This window comes from Aethalodelphis obliquidens, unplaced genomic scaffold (genome assembly GCF_003676395.1).
Source record: "Aethalodelphis obliquidens isolate GAN/ISIS:26980383/991018 unplaced genomic scaffold, ASM367639v1 scaffold17, whole genome shotgun sequence".
Classification (NCBI taxonomy): Eukaryota; Metazoa; Chordata; class Mammalia; order Artiodactyla; family Delphinidae; genus Aethalodelphis; species Aethalodelphis obliquidens.
Window position 1 is genome coordinate 6,437,836 of NW_020837961.1, and position 14,851 is coordinate 6,452,686.

General features: G+C 39.8%; 1 long non-coding RNA gene across 6 annotated transcripts in view; it reads right to left on the reverse strand.

Moving 5' to 3' along the window:
- LOC113625931 (uncharacterized) overlaps window positions 1–14,851 on the reverse strand; it is a 141,736-nt gene that overhangs the window by 60,107 nt on the left and 66,778 nt on the right. The window contains exons 6-7 of one of the 6 annotated variants that reach the window (XR_003434949.1): window positions 10,484–10,744; window positions 9,132–9,174 (exon numbers count right to left, since the gene is read on the reverse strand). The exons of 3 other annotated variants lie outside the window; for them this stretch is intronic. This is a non-coding gene — a long non-coding RNA (uncharacterized LOC113625931). Of the gene's footprint in view, window positions 1–3,530; window positions 4,090–9,131; window positions 9,175–9,400; window positions 10,745–14,851 lie in introns of those variants that run through there. 2 more of the 6 variants (XR_003434952.1, XR_003434947.1) reach the window with 2 other exon arrangements.

Consider the following 14,851-nt stretch of genomic DNA (forward strand, 5'->3'; position numbering starts at 1 on the left):
GCTTTTTATACATAGTAGATACAAAAAAGGACCTCTAGGATCACTCAAATGCCAGAGAATTTAAACTCATTTTCCCGTTCCCATACATCATGAGCAGTGAGGAAAGATTTTATTTTATTTTTTGTGAAGTGATATTGCTTCGAAGATCTTGGAAATATGAAAGCAGCTGGAAAGCATAATGGAAATAAAACATGCAAGCCAACAGCCCTGACCACCAATACTAACACCAACCACATTCAATCCTGTTTAGTCAGCATGAAAAGCAGGCAGAACAGCTGATGGAAAGCTGGAAAGTTTCCCTTCATTTGGAACAACGGAGGACTATTCAAACGACTAAAGTGCTCAGGTCTGTGTGTGTGTGTGTGTGTGTGTGTGTGTGATTAAAAATAAGCACACCTAGGGCTTCCCTGGCGGCGCAGTGGTTGGCAGTCCGCCTGCCGATACAGGGGACACGGGTTCCGGTTCGTGCCCCGGTCCGGGAAGATGCCACATGCCGCGGAGCGGCTGGGCCCGTGAGCCATGGCCGCTGAGCCTGCGCGTCCGGAGCCTGTGCTCCGCAACGGAAGAGGCCACAACAGTGAGAGGCCCGCGTACCAAAAAAAAAAAAAAAAAAAAAAAAAACACCAAAAAGAAGTACGTGAAATACACACTAGCCAGGAAACAGAGGAAGCAGTCCCTACTTAAAAGAATTATACTAGTTACATGGTGTAACCATTCTATTCCTGTAACCACACAGGACTTGGTATATTCTCCATGTATACAGGAGAATCATTCAGGAATTGTCACTGCCACAAACTGATGAGAAAAACTTGTAGTTGATATCTTACAAATATTTTCAGCATCACTCTGCTTTTACCAGCTTTGATTTGCTAAGGGTTGCCCTGATCCCAGCATCTACTTGGAGAGATATTAGAAAATCTCACCCACTCAAGCCACGGCCAAAGCACCTTCTATGTTTATTTACAGGAGTCATAAATGCTGATAATAGATAACTACAGTCAAGAAACTACAGCCCTATAAAAGTTCTCCTGCTTATTTAAATGTCACCTGCGACTGAGTTTTGTTGGAGGTCACTCAGCTTTTGCTAAAGGATCATGGGGTGGAGACTTCACGGACTGGAACCAAAAGGCAAGTCTGAAAAGTTACAAGTGCAAACAAAAAATGGTTCGGTTAAAGTCAACTTCTTTTCACGTAAGTAGCATTTCAGGTCCACATGTGTTTCCTCAAAATCGATGTATAGCCAAGTCCTTATTAGCATTGCCTGGAGAAGAATACAGTTTTAGTGCTGACCAATTTTCTAATCTCTTCAACCTTTTACACAATTCTGTACTCACCTCAGTCCAGAGTAAACACACTCTGACTTCAACTATTTTGCTCTCCAAGCAATTAGAAGCAGAGAATATAATTTTTTCGCAAAATCTGTTTTTGCTTTATGAGAACAAAAATCACATTAATCTCAATATAAAAAGAGGAGGAAAACAGGGCGGTCTTAACTTCTCACCTAAAGGTCTGCGATGCCCTTGTGGAAGTATCCTATGATGTGAAGAAATAGTCAATGAAATTACTTGTTTTTCTTCTTTCTATTTTCCCCTTCTAGCTGCTCTCATGTTTACTTAAAATAAGACTCTGGATACTCATGGCCGCTTTCATATTTTTGTTCTCTAAAATTTGAAGATTTTAATTTGGAATTTTGTTATAAACTAACTATATAACTATGTTCTTATTAAAACTGCACTGTGTACTTTAGGTTGTAACTAAGTCAATGTACTGTGCAGCCCTGATATGCAAATGAGGTTTCAACATATTCTTTTCTGTCCTTGTCCCCGTTCCTTTCAGGCTGCTCAGCCAGACTCCCTCCAGGTCTTAGATCCTAGGCTTTTCTTCTTCCTCCTTTTTACTCCTAAGGGACAACTCTATCTATAACTGTCAAGTGAATTATCTGAGTTTTTCAAAGTAAGTAGGGTAAGTATGAATAGCACAAAACCATTCAGCACGAACTAGCGTTTCATTCCATTCTCTGCTACTTTTACAATGCCTTCCTGCGTGGGGCGGAGGGCAGGGAGGTGGTGACAGCAGTGACCCCAGAGGATTAGCTTACTTTCTCCTTTATTCATCTTTGATTAGCCCGCCTGATGTTTCCCTGACTGAGCTTCTCCATTGTATATCTCCTTGTACCTTTAAGAACTTATCTGCGTTTTACAAGCCCACTTTGTGTTCAGAGACTAAAGCAAAAGGAGTTTGTTTTGTGATGCGATTAGCAACTTTCTCATTGTAATAAGAATGGGGGCAGAATTTAATAAGGGTACAAATTTGCATCTCCTTTCACCTCCCCTCCATGACCCATCCACTTAAAGAAGGAAAAATCTGAAGGGAAATATGTCTGGAACACCATCTTTTTTTTCTCCCCAGTGAACACCTAATAGTTATTTCTAAAGCCAAAAGATTTGAATCAAGCCTTTCTGTGACCATTACATTAATTGAAAGTAATGACAATATTAAGGCCAAGCTACCCTAATTCCTTAAAACAAGGAACAGCATCAGTGGGATCCGGCAGAAGAGAGGAAGGATGTCCTAAAAGGAGGTCAAACCACTTTCCTTCTGTTTCTGATTCATTACCTGGTGGGAGGAAGGAAGTAACTACTGGCAGGAATAAATTAAAAACATTTTACGTGGGGTATTTGTTGTTTTGTTTTGGGGTGGAGATTTTTTCTTTCATTCATTCTTTCTTTTTTTTTTTTTAAGGATATTTCTTTGGAAATACCCTGACCAGTGTGAAAAAATATATGTTAATTATATGTTATAACAAAAAATTGAGAACAACACAGGGGTGTCCTTGTAAATGGCGGGGTGGAGGTGAAGGTGGGGAAAAGGAAGGTGATCCTCGTAAGTATTTGCCAATTTCCATGGTATAGTACCCCTACCATGGCTGGTTTCAAGCTACCAACATGATGTCAGCTGGGCACAGAGATAGGAAGAGATGTGACAATAAGCTCTCACGAGCTGCTATAAACAACCTGCAACATACCACCGGGACTACAGTTAATGCCCACTGGACAAGCTTTGTTTATAAAGTGAGGTACATGTGTACAGTATTATAGTATTACTGGCAACATTGTGCAACCATTAAAAGAGTGTGATAGAAATTGCTAAGTATAATTGTTGAGGAGGAAGAAAACTGTACCATTCTAGGTGCTTCTGGCTGGTCTAAGAATTAAATTAACAAGAGACAGATTAACAGGAGAAAATAAAATTTGTTTTCATCCATATGGGAAGCTCACATACACTAGAGGTTTTGAAACAGAAAGGTAAAATGAGACGTATATGCCATCCTGAGCTAAGGAATGGGATGGGGGCCCGGGGCTTCTAAGGGCGGGAGGGTCATTCATAGGATGATAAGAAGAGCAGATGTGGAGTTGTTAGATGTTTTCCCTGCCATATACATGGGGCCTCTTAGATAAAATAGATCTCCCAAATAACTTTCTTCTGGGAAAAATCCCCAGTTTAATTTCTTCTAGGCAGTTGAGGGAAGGGCAGTCGTTTCTCTTGAACATGCAGCCTCCCATTGCCTTTAGCTCAAAATAATCCTCATGCAAAAGCGGCACATTTGGAGAATTCTCTTCTGAACGCCTCCACTATTAATATATATATAGTCTATTATTGGGATATATAATATAGTTTCCCCTGCTCTCTGAAAGTAGAGCATTCTTATGAAACTTTTCATAAGCCAGAATGGAGTAAAGTGAAGAAGCAATTCCCTTAGGACACATCTTGCTAATGGGTGCACAAAATAAATCAGGTTAAAGCACAGATGCTCACAGACACAGTTCAAAGCTATGGCAGCTGGATGCTGAGATGCTGAGTGCATTTCGGGGGAAGAGCTTGGTGGTGTCACTCCCACTGCTCAGGGTGCTTGCCGCCCTGGAAAGTCTCACTGCTGAACAAATGCTGACCGCTATTGTCACTTTTCTTCTTTTTTCGTAAAAGCAAAAATCCTCTTCAGATTTCTTTTGGTTAGCAAAACAGCTGCTAATGTAGGTCTTTCGTAAAAGCTAAGTGACATAAAGCAAACTTTCAAAAAGTGGGGAATACCTGTAATAGGAGAAGAATTTCAAGGTGTATATGATTAAATAGGAAAAAATAAAATTCTCTGTAATTCTCATATCTATCACATTGATATTGATGAGGAAGATTCACGAATTTCTCTACGGCAGAAAAATCAAAGTCAGAATTAAAACACACACAACAGGCCTCCACATGCCCTGCTTCGTGGTAGGCCTTTCCCAGTGCGCCGTGTGCACCTGCATGTATATTAACCAGACCTCCTCAAGGCGGGAGGCTGTAAGCAACCTTGAGAAAAATGGTCCCTGTCTTCTCCTTAGGGAACTGTTGACCGAACCCACCCGCCTTGGCCAGGCATGACCTGTCTCGTGATAAGAGGTCCCGACAGGGAACACGGTGCTGCCTCTGAAAACTGAGAGAATTTGGGACGGCCTGAAAGGAGGGAGTACACGCCAGCCGGTAGTATGCCTTGTAAAACTCACCCAGAAGAATCCAGGAGGGGCCAAAAGGAGGAGGGAGGAGATGTTATGTCCTACCAACCTCCCAGAAGCCCTCACGCTGGAATCCATCTTGGCTGAGAGATGAGCGTGCCACCAGAAAGGACCATGAGTCAGACCAAATACAGGCCAAGGAAGATGATGGGCCAGAGACAACCTGGAAACTAACCCCATTACCATAAAACTTGAGACTGCAAGCCACATGACAGAGCAGTTCTCCTGGGGTCCCTTACCCTGCTGCTCTCCTCCCGGGTGCCCCTTCCCAACAAAGTCTTTTGCTTTGTCAGCGAGTGTGTCTCCTAGGACAATTCATTTCTGAGTGTTAGACAAGAGCCCACTCTCAGGCCCTGGAAGGGGTCTCTCTTCATGCAACATTCTGACACCACCATTGTAATTTTAAGATTATTGTTTCTTTCTCATCCTATACAAGGGGTTGCATCGACCGAAACTCTCGCTCTATACGTGCATACCTGAACAAAACATCTCTGATGAAGTTTACGTATAATGTTAACCTGTCAATCTGATACATAATTCTTTGTCTCAGAAATGTATAAAATTGCATTTTGAACTCTTGACCAATGGAACAGTCCTCAGAGCTTCTGAGAGTCTGCCTCCCAGGTTATAATCCTTAGCTCGGCTCAAATAAAATTCTCTTTTTTTGTTCTTCTTAACTTGATTGTTAATTGAATTTTCATCAACAATACATAACGCATATTACATAAGCATAAAAAGTGGCTAACTTTAAATGAAAACTTAATGTAAGCCACGTGTACAGAGCGTCTTATGTGTTATTGCATTGACTATTCCCAACACCTTGATAAGGTAGGTATATTGCTATCAAATGAGGAAACAGAGCATCAGCTAGTGAATGGTAGAGTCAGAACTTAAGACCCCCAGACTTCAAAGCCCAAGCTCTTAATGAGTCCTCTTCCTATATGTGCTACTAGATATAAATACATAGGAGAACACATCTGTAATGTTGTATTTACCAGTTGTTTACACTGTTCTGTGGAGGAGAGAGATTACAGACAAGTTCACATTCTAAATCAACATTTCTGTAATACTTGAATATTTACCACATGTGTTATTTATTTAATCAGAAAAAGTGAACTTTTAAAAATCAGCTGCATCTTTGCCTCTTGCTGTTACCCCAAAACTGGGTTCACCTCTTGGTGGGTGTTGAGCCAATAGACACAAGCAAGCCAAAGACGGAGAGAAGGAAGGATTTATTATTACTTGCAGCAAGTAAGGAGAACCCCGGGGATCTTTCCCAAAGCAGTGTCTCCCTGGGCTGCAAAACTGGGGAAGTTTTAAGCTAAGGGTACATGCATATTCATGCAGGGGCTTCAGCAGAGGAGGATTCTGCATAGAATTGGGGCAAAGGTCAACAGAGTCCAAGCTTTAGTTGCTTGAAGTCAGGAGGGTCAAAATCACCATTCCATTCCCACTTGGGTGGGAGCCTTAGTTCCTGCAGAACTCAAAGGTATATTACTGCATATATCCCTTAAGGGGAAACTAGGACTCCGCTTTACCACTGCACTATTATTTGACGGCCTTTTCTCCATTCCTGCATTCCTTTGTTCCCTTAAGATCATTAATTACTGACACCTGTTCAAGGGCAAGCATTGCAGCCAGGCTTAGATCACAAAATGCTTTAGGCCAAAATGGCTTCTCTTATGTCAAGAAAGCCATTCCTGGTTCTCTTTCTCCTGGCACCCCCTAACTTATCTGCTTACAATGCCAGACAGGAAAAGCAGAGATATTTACTTTGCTGGGGAGGATGAAATTTTCCTCTACCTTTCTAGGTTCTTCTGACTGGTCTAAGAAATTAAACTGATATGAGACAAATTGGAGAAAAATCAAACAAAAGTTTAATAACATGTATACATGGTAAATACCCAGGAAAATTGAGTAACTCACTAGAATGGCCAAAGCCCTCACTTTCAATAGCATCTTCAGCTAAGACAAAAGAGGATGTCGGGTAAAGAAAGTCAGTTATGGGAAGTTCCAGAAAAGTCACAGTAAACAAGGGTGATTGTGGTGCAGATTTAAGTCATTGCCTTCTCTTTTCATAAGAGTTTCTACAGATGTGATCCTTCTCCTCTTGCTGGTATAGAGAGGGAGGCACCCTTACAAATGGAGATTTCCTTTACAAACGTAAATGTTTCTTACAAAAGGGCAACTCCTACTTTGTTCTCAGAGCGCTTCCCATGTCTGCCGTCTCTCAGAAAATAACCAGCTTCAAATAATTAATATGCCAAAGAGACATGTTTTAGGGTGGCAAATTCAGTTCCCCTACAACTTAGTGAAATTAGCAGGATAAAAAGCAGTACTTGGCTCTATTAGATCAGCTACTGATAAATATATCTGTAGCATACACAGACACACATATATGACAGCAACAAATATTTAATATTATGAAAGGCAATACAACAGGCCCGACATGAAGTCACTTATACTAAGCCCCACATCACCAAACTGAAACTTAATTATAGTTTTAGCTCTCACAGAAATGGAATCTTACACCAGTTGATCAGGAGTCCCATGATCAGACTAGTAGGTAGCCTGCTTGATAGACACTTGTCATTCCCTATAAAGAAAGTAACTTTGCAATAACCAATCTGCTTTCTGCCTAGTGGAACGTCCTTGTTTCTGCTTCCTTCTGCCTATAAATTCTCTTTGGAACACTTTTCTCTCAGCTAGCTTGAGAGATGCCCAATTCATGAATTGCAGAATAAAACCAATAACATCTTTAAAATTTACTTAGTTGAATTCTGTTTTTTAATGATATGATCCTGAATGAGTTCCTAGCTACTGTAAAAGCCTTGTTTTCTGGTTTTGACATTGAAACCGAGCAGGATCCTGTGGGGCTCCTGTGTGTGGAAGCCTTTCTGTGTCCCCCATTTCTTGTTTGTAGGGAATAGCCTTCAACCTCCATGACATTCCCTGAGTTCCAAAGGGCAGATTCAAACAGTTGATAATCAGGGAAGGGAGGGAATGCAGAAACAAGGGAGAAGCAGTCAATAAACAATAGTGCAGACTTGGGGCAAGGTCCTGGTTCCACCTCAAGGGATACACATAACAATATCTTTGAGGTCTTCTGCACAACTAAGACCCCCCAACATATGGAAGATGAACTACTTGATGAAGCGTTCTTCATTCCAGAGAAAAGGCCATAGTTTGATAACCTCTAGAACCACACAAGCTTATCAGGAGATCATCTGAGGCTGGATTAAAGGAATGCAGGCCCTGCACACACCCTGATCCTTATCAACAACACTTCCCTTGAACCATTGCTATGAAACTCCTCACCAAATCCCCCCAGGTTGGGACACACAGTTTTTGAGGGGTTGAACCTGCTGTGTCCCCCTTTACCTGGCAAAGCAATAAAGCTATTCTTTTCTACTTCACCCAAAACTATCTTCAAGTTTTTTTTTTTTTTTTTTTTTTTGCGGTACAGGAGCCTCTCACTGTTGCAGCCTCTCCTGTTGCAGAGCACAGGCTCTGGACACGCAGGCTCAGCGGCCATGGCTCATGGGCCCAGCCACTCCGCAGCATGTGGGATCTTCCTGGACCGGGGCACGAACCTGCGTCCCCTGCATCGACAGGTGGACTCTCAACCACTGCGCCACCAGGGAAGCCCTATCTTCAAGTTTTGATTCAGCACTAGTGCACAGAGGCTGAGTTTTCAGCATCAAAATTACATTAAAAAGGTACAGGAGTAAACTAGGGCCCCTCAGAATGGCAAAGGACAACATAAGGAGATCATGTTATATAAAGGTTTCTTGAGGAAAATAGAGAAAGGCTCAGGGAGAGGCAGAGTTTTTCTCCAAATATTGAAAGATATTTTTAATAAAAAAATTCTTTTAAAGGAACTAGATTTATTCTAGGACTCCACAAAGTTCAAAACTAGAAACACTGGCTAGATATTTCAGAAAGATATAACTCATTATCATCTTAGAAAAATTTTATTAAAATTTTGTAATTAAAAATACATTTAAAAAATGTAAATCTGGGCTTCCCTGGTGGCGCAGTGGTTGAGAGTCTGCCTGCCAATGCAGGGGACACGGGTTCGAGCCCTGGTCTGGGAAGGTCCCACATGCCGCGGAGCGACTAGGCCCGTGAGCCGCAACTACTGAGCCTGCGCGTCTGGAGCTTGTGCTCCGCAACAAGAGAGGCCGTGACAGTGAGAGGCCCGCGCACCGCGATGAAGAGTGGCCCCCGCTCGCCGCAACTAGAGAAAGCCCACGCACAGAAAAGACCCAGCACAGCCAAAAATAAATAAATAAATGAAATATAAAAAAAAAAAAAAAAATGTAAATCTGTTCAGTGGGATTCTTCATGATGAAATAAATAAATCAGTTTCTCATTAGAAGAGTTGAGGATAACCATCTTGAGTTGGAGCAGGACCCTGTTGGGTCCTCCCAGGTACAAATCCTTTCTATGGCCCCTGTTTCTTGTTTGTAAGGAATAGGTTTCATTCAGCCTCCTTGACCTTCCCTGAGTTCCAAAGGGCTGATTCAAGCAGTTGCTCCTCAGGGAAGGGAGGGGATGCAGAGACAAGGGAGAAGCAGTCAAGAAACAATACTGCAGCCTTGGGACAGGGTCCTGGTTCATCCTCAAGGAATATACATAACAATATATTTGAGTTCTTCTGTAGGAACTAAGACTCCCAAGTAGATGGAGGATGGTAACATCAGGCTGAGCACAAGATTTCTGGAGCAGCACCCTGTTACCTCACCACCAACCAATCAGGGGAAAGTCTGCACACAGTAAAAAATAATGAAGACTCTCATCCTCCCCTCCTCCAGCCCCATGATTCTTCCTTTAAAATCTTTCATGGTCGAGCAGAATCTTCAGAGTTAGTTTTCGGAGATGAGTCCACCTTCTCCTCCTCTCCTCCTGAATAAACCAGGCTTTCCTTTCCAACCAACACTTGTCTCTCGAGTATTGGTTTTTGAGCAGTAAGTAGCCAAACCCAAGTTCCGTAACAATCTCTCTAGGATATTGCAAAATAAATTCTTCCACTGGGTGAAAAGAAGATTAATACTTCTAAAGTACCTACCAGCCCTATAATTCTATGAAAAGTTATGGCTTGGATCTCATTAGGTCCATCAGAAAGTTTCAATGATATGAGAACCAGTCCACTGCGACCCAGCATTTACCACCACAGCCATTCGTTTTCCCACCCAACCATGAAGTCAGTATATTGACTAGGAGAATCCTAAGGTTGGCTGGGTCCTGATAATATCTCATCTAGGGAACTCCTCACCACTCCCCACAAAAAGCATTTTTAGGGGATCAGACCAACTTCTCAGCTCATATAAACTGAGCACTAAAGATTCACTGAACATCTTATCTAAACCCCAGACTGAATCCAAAATCCATCTCTCCCAAGAAATTGAAACTCACATTATATCCTGAATTAAAGGAATTATTTCAAAATCAAAGCACACTGGGAGACAGAGAACCCAGTCCCACCAATTCTTACCTCCCTTACACTAAAATGTGATTAAAAAAAACGTAGGCTGTCCCACTTTTAAAATGTTACTTAGGTATTGAAAATGACAGTGATGAGAGTGAAACGGTAATGTATTGGTGACTGATTTTTTTAAAGTTACTATTATCATTCAAACTACACTAATCAATGGCCCAGGCTAGTTTGACATTCTTCATTTCAAGAGGTTCTGAAAGTAGATGGAAATGACTATCTGTGTAAACCCTGGGCAAATGTTCCCTTACTAGGCTCTACTTCTTAGAGGGTCAGACATAAGGCAGTGTTAAGGTTCTTTTCCACAATTTCAGACTTGAAGGCCATTTGAGAATTTAAGTTAGAGGAATGAACAGGCTCTGTGACAACTATTTATTTCCTCAGAAATGTAAGTGCTGTCTTCCTTTTAGTATTTTTAAATATAAAACACACTCACCTTAGATCTTGGCACTGAGACCCAGCTTCCTCTTCCTGAGTAAAATTAGTTTTTCCTTCCCCAAAGAAAAGTTCCTTAGATGGCTTCAACAGGTAACTGGTTATATTTCAAAGGCTCTTTGGAGAATGTCTTTTGGTGACCAGTCTTTTGGTCTTTGTTTTTATTTTACTTTTGTGGTATTGAAGTCTAGGGACTTTCTTTGAAGGTACTGTTGATATTTTCTCAAATCTTCTTTAGCCATTTTTTAAACTTGACTGTATTCTTAAGACCCCACAAGTAAAACAAATTATGACTAATTAGATTAATTTGAAAGTGAAATATGGAACTGAAAATCTGTTTCCTAAACTAGCTCATTCTCAGTTTTGTTGCTGATGTTCCATTCCCATTAGTCAAGTGTACATCCTCAGCAAAGAGCCAGGAAGATTTCATGACCTGAAAAGTTGGCAGTTGGAGAATCTGAGGCTGCTTATAGATGAAGTTTATTCTGCTCTATTAGAGGCATATGGGATTTGGGGAAACTTCTAACTCAGGCCCATCAACCATTGACCATAGAGTCTTCCTGGTACATGGCAGAAGATTTGGAGAAGCACTGCATTTTCTCAAACTTTCTTTGTATCCCCCCATGACCTCCTGTTACCAGTAAGAATACTTCTTTTGCAGCTAGCACCCTATAGATTAAATGCTTATACCTTTTTTTTTTAACATCTTTATTGGGGTATAATTGCTTTACAATGGTGTGTTAGTTTCTGCTTTATAACAAAGTGAATCAGTTATACATATACATATGTTCCCATATCTCTTCCCTCTTAAATGCTTATACTTTTGAAAGAACATTGCTTTGTAGCTTTAAAAATATGTACTATTCAAAATTCCACTTCTGGGAATTTATCCTGAAGAAATACAGCACATGTGTACAAAAATGCTTTATAAGGATGATCATTAAAATACTGTATGTGAGTTAAAATTGGAATATAAAATGTACTAATACAGAGAGTTATTTGAATAAATTATAAAACGTAAAAATGGGGATTTCCCTGGCGGTCCAGTGGTTGGGACTCTGCACTTCCAATTCAGGGGGTGTGGGTTCCATCCCTGGTTGGGGAACTAAGATCCCACATGCCACGCGGTGTGGCCAAAAAACAAACAAACGTAACAATGACAGACTGCTATAGAGCTTAAAAAATTATCTAGACCTATAATTTATTGAACACAAAAGGCACATCATAATTCATTAAAAATAAGATTGTTTAAAAGTATAATCTTATTTCTTAAAATACATATTAATTTGCAGAACATAAAATCTGGGATTGAATTCACTAAAATGTCAGTAGTGATTACCTCTAAGTGGTAGAATTTCTGTTGATTTTTTTTTCCTGTGTTTTCCATTTTTAATAAAAAGTATATCTTTCAATCCAAGCTATTGCTTTGTTTTCAGAACAATATATGTTTGTGTGTATTTTACTGCACAAAGTAACTAAGGTGAAGGTCATTGTTGACTTTGAAAAGAGCAGTTGGTGGGATGATGAGTCTGAAAGGCTGTTTAGAATATGCTCATATACCTGTTACTGCTATTGGCTTTGAAATAATCTGCTAGAAGCTGGATGATGGGTATACAGGTGTTCATTTCACAATTCTCTGTTTATTTGTAAATTTTCCATAATAAAGAGTCAAACAAATTTTAAAAAGAGAAAAAAAGAGAGAAATTGGAGACAAATCATCAATCAAGTATAGGCAACTCTTTGTGGGTTTTTTTGGTTTTCTTTTTGTTTTGGGGGGTTTTTTTTGGTCATGCCACACCGCTTATGGGATCTTAGTTCCCTGACCAGGGATTGAGCCCGGGGCCCATGGCAGTGAAAGTATGGACCACCAGGGAATTCCCTAGGCAACTCTTTCAAAAATAAATGTGTTTTAAAGAAAAGGAGAGAAATAGGATGGTAGCTGGAGGGTATCTGAGATCCAGAGAGAATTTTTGAGATGGGAGAAAGTAAAGCATTTGCAAATGATCCAGGAAAGAGGGAAAAAAATCAATGTTAGAGAAGAGATTGGGGACCAGTTTCTGGAGGGATGAGTTTCAGTGGGTGAGGGAGGGAGAGGATTTACTATGCAGGTAGAATGGCAGGAAATAAGAGGGGGAAAGGTCCAGGCCAAGATGACAAAGACCTTAATGCCTCTAGAAAGAGGCTGGATTTTACTCAGCAGATTACGGGGAATCTTCAAAGGATTTTACACAGGAGTGGCATGTTAAATTCGTGCTTTAGATAACAGCCATGTATCCAAGATGGGATTTAGTTTACAATGTGAATTGACCCCTTGTGGTTCAATATTTGGTATTTCTTATAGTGCACCAAAACCTGCAATGTTCAAGTGAATTATTTTGGAAGAAATTTATTTTTGGAAAGCTTTTAATGTCAAAAAATAAAGTTTGTCTCACAAAAGAGTATCAACATTTATTATGTCATTACCCAGTGGTGAATATTAGAAAGTGTTATCTTTTTCTTTGTAATTTAATGTACGAAAAATGGTATTTTATCACTGTTTTAAGTTGGATTTATTTAACTTCTAATGAAGGTAAACATTTCTGTATGGGTATTTGTTTTGTGTATTTCTTTTTCACTGAGTTGTCAGTAAACTTTATGGAGTCAAAGGTGAAGTTGTACAATGTGTTTTAATAGCTCAAGAAATCTCTTTAAGTAAAACAAGAAACTTTCTTGACTATTTCTATTATCAGCACAGAACTTCCTTCTCAATGAACATTAAGCTTTTAAATCCATGTAAAATGTTTAATTTTAACCATCTAGACATAGAGCATAAGGAGTTTGAAACCCAGTAACTATTAAAAAAACACATCCTCCCTTGCAGACAGTGTAGTCAGATCCCCGGGAGACTGGTCCCACTGTACCATTACAAATTATCTCAGTGCAGACCTGCTGCTGGCTGTAGAAAGCTTTTATTTCTGCCAAATGTAAACACTGCTTGTAAGCTTTAATTTTTTTGAGGAGAAGACTATACAGACATCAACACAGTATTAAGCAAGAAGAGAAAGTAAGGAAAAATCTGGACCTAATTTGGGTTATGTGCAATTTAGGGATAAAGATTTCCGTGTCCTCAAAGTTACTGAAACCATTGGCTCCTATTAAATAGCTACCTAAATGTCCCTCAAGTGTTGGGAGCAATAGGAAAGTACTATAGGATATTTGCTGCTGTAATGCAGGGGTGAGTAAACTCTATCCATAAAGGGCCAGAGAGTAAATACTTTAAGCTTTGCAGGCCACATGGTCTCTGTTGCAATCACTCAGTTCTGATGTTGTATTGAGCAAGCAGCCATAGACATCACTTGAATGAGCATGGCTGTGTTCTGATAAAACTGTATTAATGAACAACTAAAATTTGGATTTCATATTATTTTCACGTCACGAAATACTATCCTTGTAATTTTTTCCATTTATTTAACAATGTGAAAATCATTCTTTGCTCATAGATTGTACAAAACTAGGCATCAAGCCAGATTTGGCCCATGGTCTGCAGGGTGCCTACCTTTGCTATAACAGATTAATCATTTCTTTTTGAAATGAATCAGCATTTCTGAAGGACTCTAATGACAAACAGTCTTCTATTCCCCAAATGAAGGTATTATCATAAATATTCTATAAATGACAAACTGTAAAGAGCAGATGACCACATGTACCTGAAAGTTGAAGGCAGTATTAAATTCAGCCATACAAACAACTCACAAGAATTCATTTATTAAAAAAACAAACAAACAAAAAACCCCAGAAAACTTGTCTACACATTCAAATCCTTCTCTTTAATTATATTGATGTATCTACTTGGCAGCAAGGTTGATGGTAATGGACAAAGCTCTGGGTTGGAGTTCACAGCTATGACCTGAGCTAACTGTGTAATTTGGGGCAAATCCCTTAAATTTTCTTGACTCTAGTTGCTTCACCTGTAACGCCATTAGACTAGATTATACCTAAACTTCTTGCCAGCTATGAGATTTATTAAGTCTATTGAGTCACAGCATAAAACATTTAACCTAGACCATACTCTTGGAATTTATAAGCCCTGAATAGATAGAACATTTTTAAACCATGTTTGTCTTTGTTCACCATTTGCTAACTCCGGGACCTAGACAAGTACCTAAAACATAGTAAGGACTTAATAAATGTGTTGAATACATTTGAAAAATATAAATTATCTCTTTATAAAATAATATATAAAAGGCAATTAAAATAAGTTAATCTATTCATCTAGCAAATATTTTTTCAATAACAACAGTGTGTCAGGCACTGAAATAAGACCACATACCAGTCCAGGAAGTTTCACATCCCGGTGGACCTAAAGACAGAATGCGGTTCGTGGTAAATC